General features: G+C 39.8%; 1 non-coding gene across 1 annotated transcript; it reads left to right on the forward strand.

The window, feature by feature from the left end:
• The first annotated feature begins 2,747 nt into the window (after positions 1–2,747).
• On the forward strand, positions 2,748–2,888 carry LOC118152435 (U4 spliceosomal RNA). The gene has a single exon (XR_004741202.2). It is a non-coding gene; the product is annotated as a U4 spliceosomal RNA (small nuclear RNA).
• Positions 2,889–11,344: the final 8,456 nt, after the last annotated feature.

The following is an 11,344-nucleotide window of genomic DNA, read 5'->3' on the forward strand; positions in this document are numbered from 1 at the left end:
TCAGATCTCAAGCTACGGTAAAGTGAAAAATAAAAATGTTATTAAAGGTAGCTAAAAGATCAAAAGGGTAAGAACACATCAAAAATGATTTATTTGTTACTCCAGAAATCACTGGTGATGAGAAAGGGTAATGTTAGTGTAGATGTAAAGATAAATACCAAGTTGCTGGAAAGAAAAGGTGGTTGATACTGCTCAGAGAAATCAGAGATGACACAAACAAATGGAAAAACATTTTATGCTCATGGATAGAAAAAAATCAATATCATTAAAATGGTCCTACTGCTCAAAGCAATTTCTGGGTTCAATGCTATTTCTGTTAAACTACCATTAAGATTCTTCAAAGATCTAGAAGAAAACATTCATATGGAATCAAAAAAGCGTCTGAATAGCCAAGACAATCCTAAGCAAAAAGAACAAAGGTAAAGTCATCATGCTACCCAACTTCAAACTACTACTATAAGTCTACAGTAATCAAAACAGCATGGTACTGGTACAAAAACAGACACATAGACCAACGGAACAGAATACAGAACCCAGAAATAAGACTGCACACCTACAACTATCTGATCTTCAGCAAGCCAGCCAAAACCAAGCAATGGGGAAAGGATTCCCTATTCAATAAATGATGCTGGGATAACTGGCTAGGCACATGTAGAAGATTGAAACTGGACCCCTTCCTTATGCAATAGGCAAAAGTTAACTCAAGGTAGATTAAAGAATTCAATGTAAAACCTAAAACTACTAAAACCTTGGAAGACAACCTAGGTAGTACCATTTCAGGATATAGGCATGAGCAAAGTCATGACGAAGTCGCCAAAAGCGATTGCAACAAAAGCAAAAATTGACAAATGGGATCAAGTTAAACTAAAGAATCTGTTACTCAACAGAGTAACAGACAACCTACAGAATGGGCAAAAACTTTTGCAAACTATGCATCGGACAAAGGTCTAATATCCAGCATCTATAAGGAACTTAAACCAATTTACAAGAAAAAAAAACAAACATCAAAAACAAACAACCCCATCAAAAAGTGGGGTTTTCAAAAGAAGACACTTTTCAAAAGAAGACAGACATGCAGCAAACAAATATATGAAAAAATGCTCAACATCACTGATCATTAGAGAAATGCAAATTAAAACCACAATGAGATACCATCTCATACCTATCAGAATGGTTATTAATAAAAAGTCAAAAAATAACAGATGCTGGTGAGGTTGTGGAGAAAAAGAAATGCTTTTACACTGTTGGTGGAAGTGTAAATTAGTTCAACCTTTGTGGAAGGCAGTGTGGCAATTCCTCAAAAACCTAAAGACAGAAATACCATTCAACCCAGCAATACCATTACTGAGTATATACCCACAGGAATATAAATTATTATATTGTAAAGACACATGCATGTGTATGTTCACTGCAGCAGTATTCACAATAGCAAAGACATGGAATCAACCTAAATGCTCATCAATGATAGACTGGATAAAGAAAACATGGTACGTATACATCATGGAATTCTATGCAGCCATAAAAAGAAATGAGATTATGTCCTTTGCAAGGACATGAATGGAGCTGGAGGCCATTATCCTTAGCAAACTAACACAGGACAGAAAACCAAATACTGCATGTTCTCACTTATAAGTGGAAGCTAAATGATGAGAACACATGGACACATAGAGGGAAACAACACTCACTGTGGCCTATCAGAAGGTGTAAGGTGGGAGTGGGGAGAGGATCTGGAAAAATAACTAATGGGTATTAGGCTTAATGCCTGAGTGATGGAGTCATCTGTATACCAAACTCCAATGGCACAAATCTACCTATGTAACAAACCTGCACATGTACCCATAAACTTAAAATAAAACTTAATAAGAAAGGAAAAGTTGTTGATAAGGCTTCCCAATGGAAGGCCATAGACAGAGTAATCCTGCAAGGAAGTGAAATGATAGAATACAATTGTTACAGAAAGACTAAATTTAATTGAAGAAATATCTAATGACTACGATGTGCATAGCATCATGTTAGGAGCAAAAAAATAAGATAAAATAAACATTTTAAGAAAAGAAGCGGCTGGGCATGTTGGTGCACAGCTAAAATTCCAGCTACTTGGAGGCTGAAGTAGGAGGATTGCTTAAGCCCAAGAATTTGAAACGAGCCTGGGCCACACAGCAAGATCCTGTGTCTAAAAGAAATAAGAAAAGAAACAGGCCTGGTGTAGTGGCTCATGCCTGTAATGCCAGCACTTTGGGAGGCCAAGGTGGGTGGATCACTTGAGGTCAGGAGTTCGAGACCAGCCTGGCCAACATGGTGAAACCCCACCTCTACTAAAAATAAAAATGAAAATTAGCTGGACATGGTTGCACGTGCTTTTAATCCCAGCTACTTGGAAGGCTGAGGCAGGAGAATTGCTTGCACCCAGGAGGCAGAGGTTGCAGTGAGCCGAGACCATGCCATTGCACTCCAGCCTGGGAGACAAGAGTGAAATTTCATCTCAAAAAAGAATTTAAAAAAAGAAGAAAATAATAAAAGAAAAGAAACAGTAAAAGGAAAATAAGAAAAGGTAGGGAAGAGGACATGAGCAAGGCCGTCCCCATGAGGCTGACAGAAAAAACCCCGAAGGAATGACAAGTGATCAACTAGCTGCTCAGGTATGGTGGAGGCAAGGTGGATGGCAAGCTGAGAAACGACCAGCAGGAGCAGAGATAAACTAGGCCTTAAAAGGGAACCAGTAATTACTAATCAAGTACAAAATTGGCAGCTTTGCACAGTGGCAGTATCGTAGCCAATGAGGTTTATCCGAGGCGTGATTATTGCTAATTGAAAACTTTTCCCAATATCCCGCCATGATGGCTTGCAATACAGTCAGCACTGGCAATTTTTGACAGTCTCTATGGGGACTGAATAAAAAACAGACAAACCAACAAAAAACAAAGTACAACACTGGCAACTCAGATTCAATTATTTACCAATGTGAGGGTGGGGCTGTAGGGAAAAGGGATCATATACAGGGGTCTGCACAATCAAAGTGCAAAAAGTAGTCAAATGCTAGAGGCAATCAGGCCATGTATAGTAGCTGTTGGTTTTGAAGTTAAAACAGATCTGCACTTGAAATATGGTCCTGTTACCATCTAGTTGTGTGATGTTGGAGAAGTTACTTAACTTTTTGGAGCCCCAGTTTTCCCTTCTATAAAAAGCTATCTCATAGTGTTATTCTAAAAATTATATGAAATAATGCGTGTTAAAGAAGTGCCTGACGTTCAGTTAGTACTTAATAAATAGCCAATATTATTACTGTGAAGTTTTATTTATTTATTTAGAGGCAGTCTTACTCTGTTACCCAGGCTGAAGTGCAGTGGTGCCATCTCGGCTGACTGCAACCTCTGCCTACCAGGTCCAAGAGATTATCATCCCTCAGCCTCCCAAGTAGCTGGGATTACAAGCATGCGCCACAACGGGCAGCTAATTTCTTTAGTATTTTTAGTAGAGATGGGGTTTTGCCTTGTTACCATGGCTGGTCTTGAACTCCTGACTTCAAATGATCTGCCCACCTCGGACTCCCAAAATGCTAGGATTATAGGCTGGAGCCACCATGCCGGGCAGACACTTTTACATTTTTTTTGGCCATTTGTTTTTCATGGAATACATTTGAACTCTTCTTCAAGTAAAATATGACAAACACAGAAGCCTATTTTTAAGTAGTTATTAGAACCCCGGAAATAATGCTTTCTGTAAGAGATGGCTTTGTTCTGTTTTAAGATTATGGAGGCATTTGGCTTCAACTCCCAATGACTCTTCATTATTTAAATGATGGGATGGAAAACTCTAGTGGAATCTGAGACTGTCAGTAACAGAGCCTTTGTTATCTTCTCCTGATTGCCATTTCCTAGTTAGTTTTCATCACAGTTCATCCAAAGGCTAGTCTGAATAGAGGACATATTACATATTTTTCTGTCATGTATGATTAAGTTCCATGACTTTCTTCAAGTTTGAAAGAAAATACTGGATATGAGAAACACTTCTGACTTCAAATGATCTGCCCGCCTCGGACTCCCAAGTCAAGAGTTAATTTCTAAACAAGGTAGCCAGTACATTTCTTTTTTTTCCTGGCTAGTGCTGGTAATTTCAAACAGTAACAATATTATTTGCATGAATAAGACCACAAAGATCAAAGGTGACTGTAATGAAAATCTATTTGCCCAAATCTCTTTCTCTGGGAACTCTTTCCCACTCTTACCTCTGAAGTTTGTCTACAAATCAGCAATGGATTGGTCCTACTAAGGCCAACTGTCTCTAAATGGACCAATCCCAATCCTTGGGAAGGGGAAAATGTTCTCACTAGGTGGCAGAAACTGCAGGCTAATAAAAATTTAGGAAGTTTTGACAATCAAGTTTTCTGCAGTGTGCCTTGGGAAACAGAAAATTGGTCAGCAAGTGGAGAGAAATGGTTCAGAACATTTCCTTGTTTACAACAGTTTCTTGCATTCCAATGCTGTAGGCTCCCATTCTAGTCTGTTCGGGGAATGCCCCCCTGCATCTCTCTTTCTCTCCATAGTGCAGTGTGGGCCAGGGCTCATTTCCACTGCTTGCAGACAAGATAATTTGAAGTAAAACACTCAACTCCCCTTTCCTATCATGCTACCTGAAAATAAATAACAAAACTATTTCAAACTGTTGAAAAAAGGACATATTTTCTCTCTTACTGCCCTTATCCCATCTGTTCTCTTTTCTTTTTTTTTTTTTTGATTCAAAGGATACATGCATGCCATTACACTGTTCTCTTTTCTTTAGCAGACAGACCAAAATACTTGCAAACTATTTACTTTTACTTATATAATCAATTTAATCATAAACCCGATCAATTCAATTAATAAATATAATCAATTTAATTGCAAGAAGATGTCATTGTGTAATTACCTTATCCTTGATACTCCTCTTACTCAAAAGAGTTCTTAAACTTCTAAAGAACATTTGACCTATTTTTTTTATAACTAGGCACAATCTTACAAGGTAGGCATGTTTTAAGACATAAATATTTGAAATATTTTTTTCTAAAAATATCTCCCTATTTGGGATGATGAAAACATTTTGGAATTTGTGGTGATAGTTGCACAATTTTGTAAATATACTAAGAAAACAGAATTTTGACCAAATTCAAGATTTGTTTAAAATTTTAAGGTTTTTTGGGCATGTGAATCAAAAATAAATAAAAATTAATTTTTAAAAGACAAATAAATAAAAAGAAAAAACCTGGCCAGAGTGAGTAATACACATTCAAGTTGTTTGTAATAATATTGATGTAATAAAATTAAATTGGTTGATCATATAATGCAGAAGAGAAGTCTCTAATTCTATTATTGGAGAAACTGATCCTTTAATTAAGGCATTGCCACTTCCAGAAACCCTGTTAATAAGCAAATACATTTTTTCAGGCTTATCTAAAAAAACAGTATGGAGGTGGGCACGAGGCTCACACCTGTAATCCCAGCACTTTGGGAGGCCGTGGCGGATGGATCATGAGGTCAAGAAATCGAGACCACCCTGGCCAACATGGTGAAACCCCGTCTCTACCAAAAATACAAAAATTAGCTGGGCATAGTGACCTGTACATGTAGTTCCAGCTACTCGGGAGGCTGAGGCAGGAGAATCGCTTGAACCTGGGAGATGGAGGTTGCAGTGAGTTGAGATCGTGCCACTGCCCTCCACCCTGGTGAAAGAGTGAGACTTTTGTCTCAGGAAAAAAAAAAAAAAAAAAAAAAGCCAATATTGGCCATTCACGCCTTTGGCTAACTAGTCTGGTGAGCAGCAGTCACCTGTCAGGGCTTTGAGGAGAGAAAATGTGATGGAAAAGTTCTCGAGGTGGGTGGTGGTTGATGGCTGAAGGGATAGTGGTGAGAGGTGGGCAATAGTCAAGGAATGGGATATGCCATGCTAAGTCCTGGGCAACTAGAGGGTAGCATTAGTGCTTGGAGTCTATGATAGAATGGTAAGGGGTTGGATTGGATTGCAGAGTAGGGAGAAGAAAGGAGAGAGAGTAGCTGAGTGTCGAAGAAGGTTGGAAGTCCTCAGAGAGTAGAAAAGTACTCACACCACGTTACGTCCTTTATAACTGCCCTCAAAGTGGAACGAGGCTGTTACTCTCTAGAATCCTGCACTTCCTCTAGAAATTGATGTCAAAGACAAATATTAGAACAAAACTGAATGATTAATGGTCCCTAAAACAGAAAGGACCTTTTATCTCTCAGGCAACACACTTTTCTTCTTTGCTTGTTAACCGCTGAACACACAGCTTACATTTCTCTTTGTTCTCCAAGTGGTGCATGAAGAACTTTTTGAATTCTTGCCATATTACAGAATGACAGGATGGAGTTTCCTAAGTGCAATGTGATGGGAAAGTCTGAGTTACACTTCATAGGCAGCCAAGTACTAAAGTTCTCATTAAGTCGGCCCTATTCCAAACAAAGAATCTTTTCAGAAAACACAGTGAAAATGAATAATTTAGAAATTATATTTACTGGCCAGGTGCAGCGGCTCACGCCTATAATCCCAGCACTTTGGGAGGCCAAGGCAGGTGGATCGCCTGAGGTCAAGAGTTAAAGACCACCCTGGGCAGCAAAGTGAAACCCCATCTCTACTAAAAATACAAAAGACAACCGGGCGTGGTGGTGCGTGCCTGTAATCCCAGCTACTCGGGAGGCTGAGGCAGGAGAATTGCTTGAATCTGGGAGATGGAGGTTGCAGTGAGTCATCATACCACTGCACTCTAGCCTGGGCAACAGAGCGAGACTCCATCTCAAAAACAAAAACAAAAACAAAAACAAAAAACAAACAAACAGAAATGTTTTGGGATAAATTTGTCTTAGCCTTTATCTTTGCCCATGTAAATGAACTGCAAATGAGTGATGACAGGTACGTGAAATTAGCTACTACTTGAGTTAAGACCAATTATGTTACTGAATGAGATGGTTATGGTTAGGTACTAAGATACAGTTCTGATAATGTTTGCTAAAATATGCTGAGTGTTTACTATGTACCAGACTGGTTCTAAGTGTTTTACATTTATTAACTCATTCAAAATTTTATAACCCTATGACAGGTACAATTAATACCCCATTTACAAAATGCAGAAACTAAGGTCCTAGCCTGGTGGTGGCAAAAGCAAAAACAACAACAAAAAAAAAACCTGCAAGGGGGCCCCAAATTTAAAGTAAAATTCAAAAAAGCAAGTGGGCTTAGTTAGTTACGCCTCCTCCCTGGAGATTCTCCTTGCAGTGTTAAAATGAAGTTTCTGCATTGGCAACAAAGCCAAAATAGACAAATGGGACCTAATCAAACTCCACAGCTTCTGCACGGCAAAAGAAACAGTCATTAGAGTGAATCGGCAACCAACAGAATGGGAAAAAAATTTTGCAGTTTACCCATCTGACAAAGGGCTGATATCCAGAATTTACAAAGAACTAAAACAGATTTACAAGAAAAAAACAAACAAGCCCATTCAAAAATGGGCAAAGGATATGAACAGACACTTTACAAAAGAAGACATACATGAGGCCAACAAACATATGAAAAAATGCTCATCATCACTGGTCATCAGAGACATGCAAATCAAAACTACATTGAGATACCATCTCACGCCAGTTAGGATGGCGATCATTAAAAAATCTGGAGACAACAGATGCTGGACAGGATGTGAAGAAAAAGGAACACTTTTACACTGCTGGTGGGAGTGTTAATTAGTTCAACCATTGTGGAAGACAGAGTGGTGATTCCTCAAGGATCTAGAAATAGAAATTCCATTTGACCCAGCAATCTCATTACTGGGTATATATCCAAAGGACTATAAGTTGTTCTACTATAAGGACACATGCACACCAATATTCATTGCAGCACTGTTTACAATAGCAACGACCTGGAACCAACCCAAATACCCATTGATGATAGACTGGACTGGAAAAATGTGGCACATATACACCATGGAATATTATGCAGCAATCAAAAACAATGAGTTCATGTCCTTTGTGGGGACATGGATGAATCCAGAGAACTTCATTCTCAGCAAACTGACACAAGAACAGAAAATGAAATACCGCATATTCTCATTCATAGGTGGGTGATGAACAATGAGAACACATGGACACAGCGAGGGGAGTACTACACACTGGGGTCTATTGGGGGGAATAGGGGAGGGACAATGGGGAGGGGGAGTTGGAAAGGGATAGCATGGGGAGAAATGCCAGATGTGGGTGAAGGGGAGGAAGGCAGCAAATCACACTGCCACGTGTGAACCTATGCAACTATCTTGCATGTACTGCACATGTACCCCAAAACCTAAAATGCAATTAAAAAAAATGAGGTTCCTGGGTTTTATCTCATTTTGTCAATGTTAAGTTACATTACTGTAAATGCTTTGTCCAAAGGCCCCAGGACAGTTAGAATTGTGAATTCTCTCGGTGTAGATCTAGAAGCTCTCAGACTAATGTAAGCTCTGATGTTCTACTCTTGTTACCTAAGAGCTATGGTTAATGATTTCTGATTGTATTCAGAGTGAGATGGCAAGCCATTTGAGCACTTTGAACAGAGGATTGTCCTGACTTGGTTTTTTATATTCACAGTTTACTCTGACTGATATGTATAAAACAGACTGGGGGCCAGGCGCGGGGGCTCAAGTCTGTAATCCCAGCACTTTGGGAGGCCGAGGTGGGTGGATCACTTGAGACAAGACTGAATGACATAGCGAAAATTTCGTCTCTAATATAAATACAAAAATTAGCTGGGTGTGGTGGCACATGTCTGTAATCCTAGCTACTCAGGAGGCTAAGGCGCGAGAATCCCTTGAACCCGGGAGGCAGAGGTTACAGTGAGCTGAGCTTGCACCATCGTATTCCAGCCTGCGCAACAGAGCAAGACTCCATCTCAAAAAAAATAAAAAAATAATCCCAGCATTTTGGGAGGCCGAGGCGGGTGGATCACGAGGTCAAGAGATCGAGACCATCCTGGTCAACATGTTGAAACCCCGTCTCTACTAAAAATACAAAAAATTAGCTGGCCATGGTGGCGTGTGCCTGTAATCCCAGCTACTCGGGAGGCTGAGGCAGGAGAATTGCCTGAACCAGGAGGCGGAGGTTGGGGTGAGCTGAGATCGCGCAATTGCACTCCAGCCTGGGTAACAAGAGCAAAACTCCGTCTCAAATAAATAAATAAATAAATAAATAAATAAATAAATAAATAAATAAATAAGGCCGGGCACGGTGGCTCACGCCTATAATTCCAGCATTTTGGGAGGCCGAGGCGGGTGGATCACGAGGTGAAACCCTGTTTCTGCTAAACATAGTAAAACCCCATCTCTACTGAAAATACAAAAAATTAGCTAGGCAACGTGGCAGGCTCTTGTAATCCCAGCTACTCAGGAGGTTGAGGCAGGAGAAACGCTTGAACCCGGGAGGCAGAGGTTGCAGTGAGCTGAGATTGCACCAGGTCATTCCAGCCTAGGCGACAGAGTGACACTCCATGTCAAAAAAAAAAAAAAAAAAAAAAAAAAATTCCACTACCTCTTCTACCACCTCCCTAATCTAGACCATTATTACAGCTCACCTACACTATTTCAATAGCTTTCTAATTAGACTCCATCTCAAATAAACAAACAAACAAACCAGACTTGGATTAAGATAAGGATTGAAGCAGAAAAACTAATTAGAAAGCTATTGAAATAGTCCAGGTGAGATGTAATAATGGTCTAGATTAGGGAGGTGGTAGAAGAGGTAGTGGGAAATCGATTTTTGTTTTTTTTTGAAATGGAGTGTCACTCTCACCCAGGCTGCAGTGCAGTGGTTCAGTCTCGGCTCACTGCAACCTCTGTCTCCTGGGTTCAAATGATTCTCCTGTCTCAGCCTCCCGAGTAGATGGGATCACAAGCACTGGCCACTGCACCCAGCTAATTTTTGTATTTTTGGTAGAGACAGGGTTTCACCATGTTGGCCAGGCTGGTCTCAAACTCCACCTCAAGTGATCTGTCCACCTCGGCCTCCCAAAGTGCTGGGATTACAGGTCTGTGCCACTGCACCTGGCCTGAGAAATAGATTTTTAATATATTTTACAACTAGAGCCAATAGGATTTGCTGTTGACTTTAATATGAGTGACCTCCAGGTTTCTTGTTTTCTAGCCAGTGATAAGGAGTAGTCAATAGAGGAGAAGGATAAAAGATAATCAAGGGTTCTTTTTTCAGTATTTTAAATTTGAGATGCCCATTAGACACTCGAGAAGCAATATCCTGTCATTTAAATATACAAGCCTGTGAAAAATATATATGTATATTATTCTTTATTTGATTTTATTTTGGTTGCCTTTGTCCACACATTATGAGAACCTGTAATATGGAGAAGAATCTTCATGTTTTACTTTTCTCCATACTCTTAAGCAAAGATTTAATGAACTAACTCACATAAAACTACAAATTGTGATGAAAATTTTAAACATTCTCCCCTTAGAAATAGTTTAATTTCAATAAGAAACAAAGTGTTATGCCATTTTCTGACAGTGAAATTTCAAATATTCATATCGGTCCACTTTGGGATGAATAAAAATGGCATCTTGGTTAGGCACCGAGACTCACTCCTGTAATCTCAGCACTTTGGGAGGCAGAGGCAGGAGGACTGCTTGAGGCCAGGAGGTCAAGATCAGCCTCGGTAACACAGTGAGATCCCAACACTAAAAAAAAAAAGTCATCTAAGTACTACTTGAGCCAAACAACATAAGCAGCTATATATCATACCTGTAGGATCAGTTCTATGATAATCTCAATGTTAAAGAAGTAGATTTACTTACAAAAATGTCAATGAGTGCCTTTTTTTTTTTTTTGACACAGGGGCTTGCTCTGCCTCCCAGGCTAGAGTGCAGTGGTGTGATCTTGGCTCACTGAAACCTCCACCTCCCAGGTTCAAGCAATTCTTGAGGGAATCTGTGGGGATCGCTCCCGTGTGAGACCCCTGGGAAATGGGCCTCGCCATATGGTGAGCTTGAGCCCGGACACAGATCCCCAGTTGGGGGAGTCGAGCTGAGGGAAAGCAGGAACTGAGAGAGGGACTATGTTATTCTAAATAGTTAACAGACATTACTTTATGGATATGAGGACTTGGGAGTCAATGTGTCCACTTTCGGCTTCTTATGGTTTATTGCTTGATTGTGTTCATTTTGGACCCTTGTTACCTTCATTGTAAAATATTAACTTAAGTATTTACACTTGGTAACTTACTTACGGTAACTTACTGGGTGTAACTGTAACTTACTTCTCATAGCTTACTGGGCATGACTGTAACTTACTTACGTTGATCTATTGGGCGTAACCTAATTACTAAAAGT

The sequence above is a fragment of the Callithrix jacchus genome, chromosome 3 (assembly GCF_049354715.1).
Source record: "Callithrix jacchus isolate 240 chromosome 3, calJac240_pri, whole genome shotgun sequence".
NCBI lineage: Eukaryota > Metazoa > Chordata > Mammalia > Primates > Cebidae > Callithrix > Callithrix jacchus.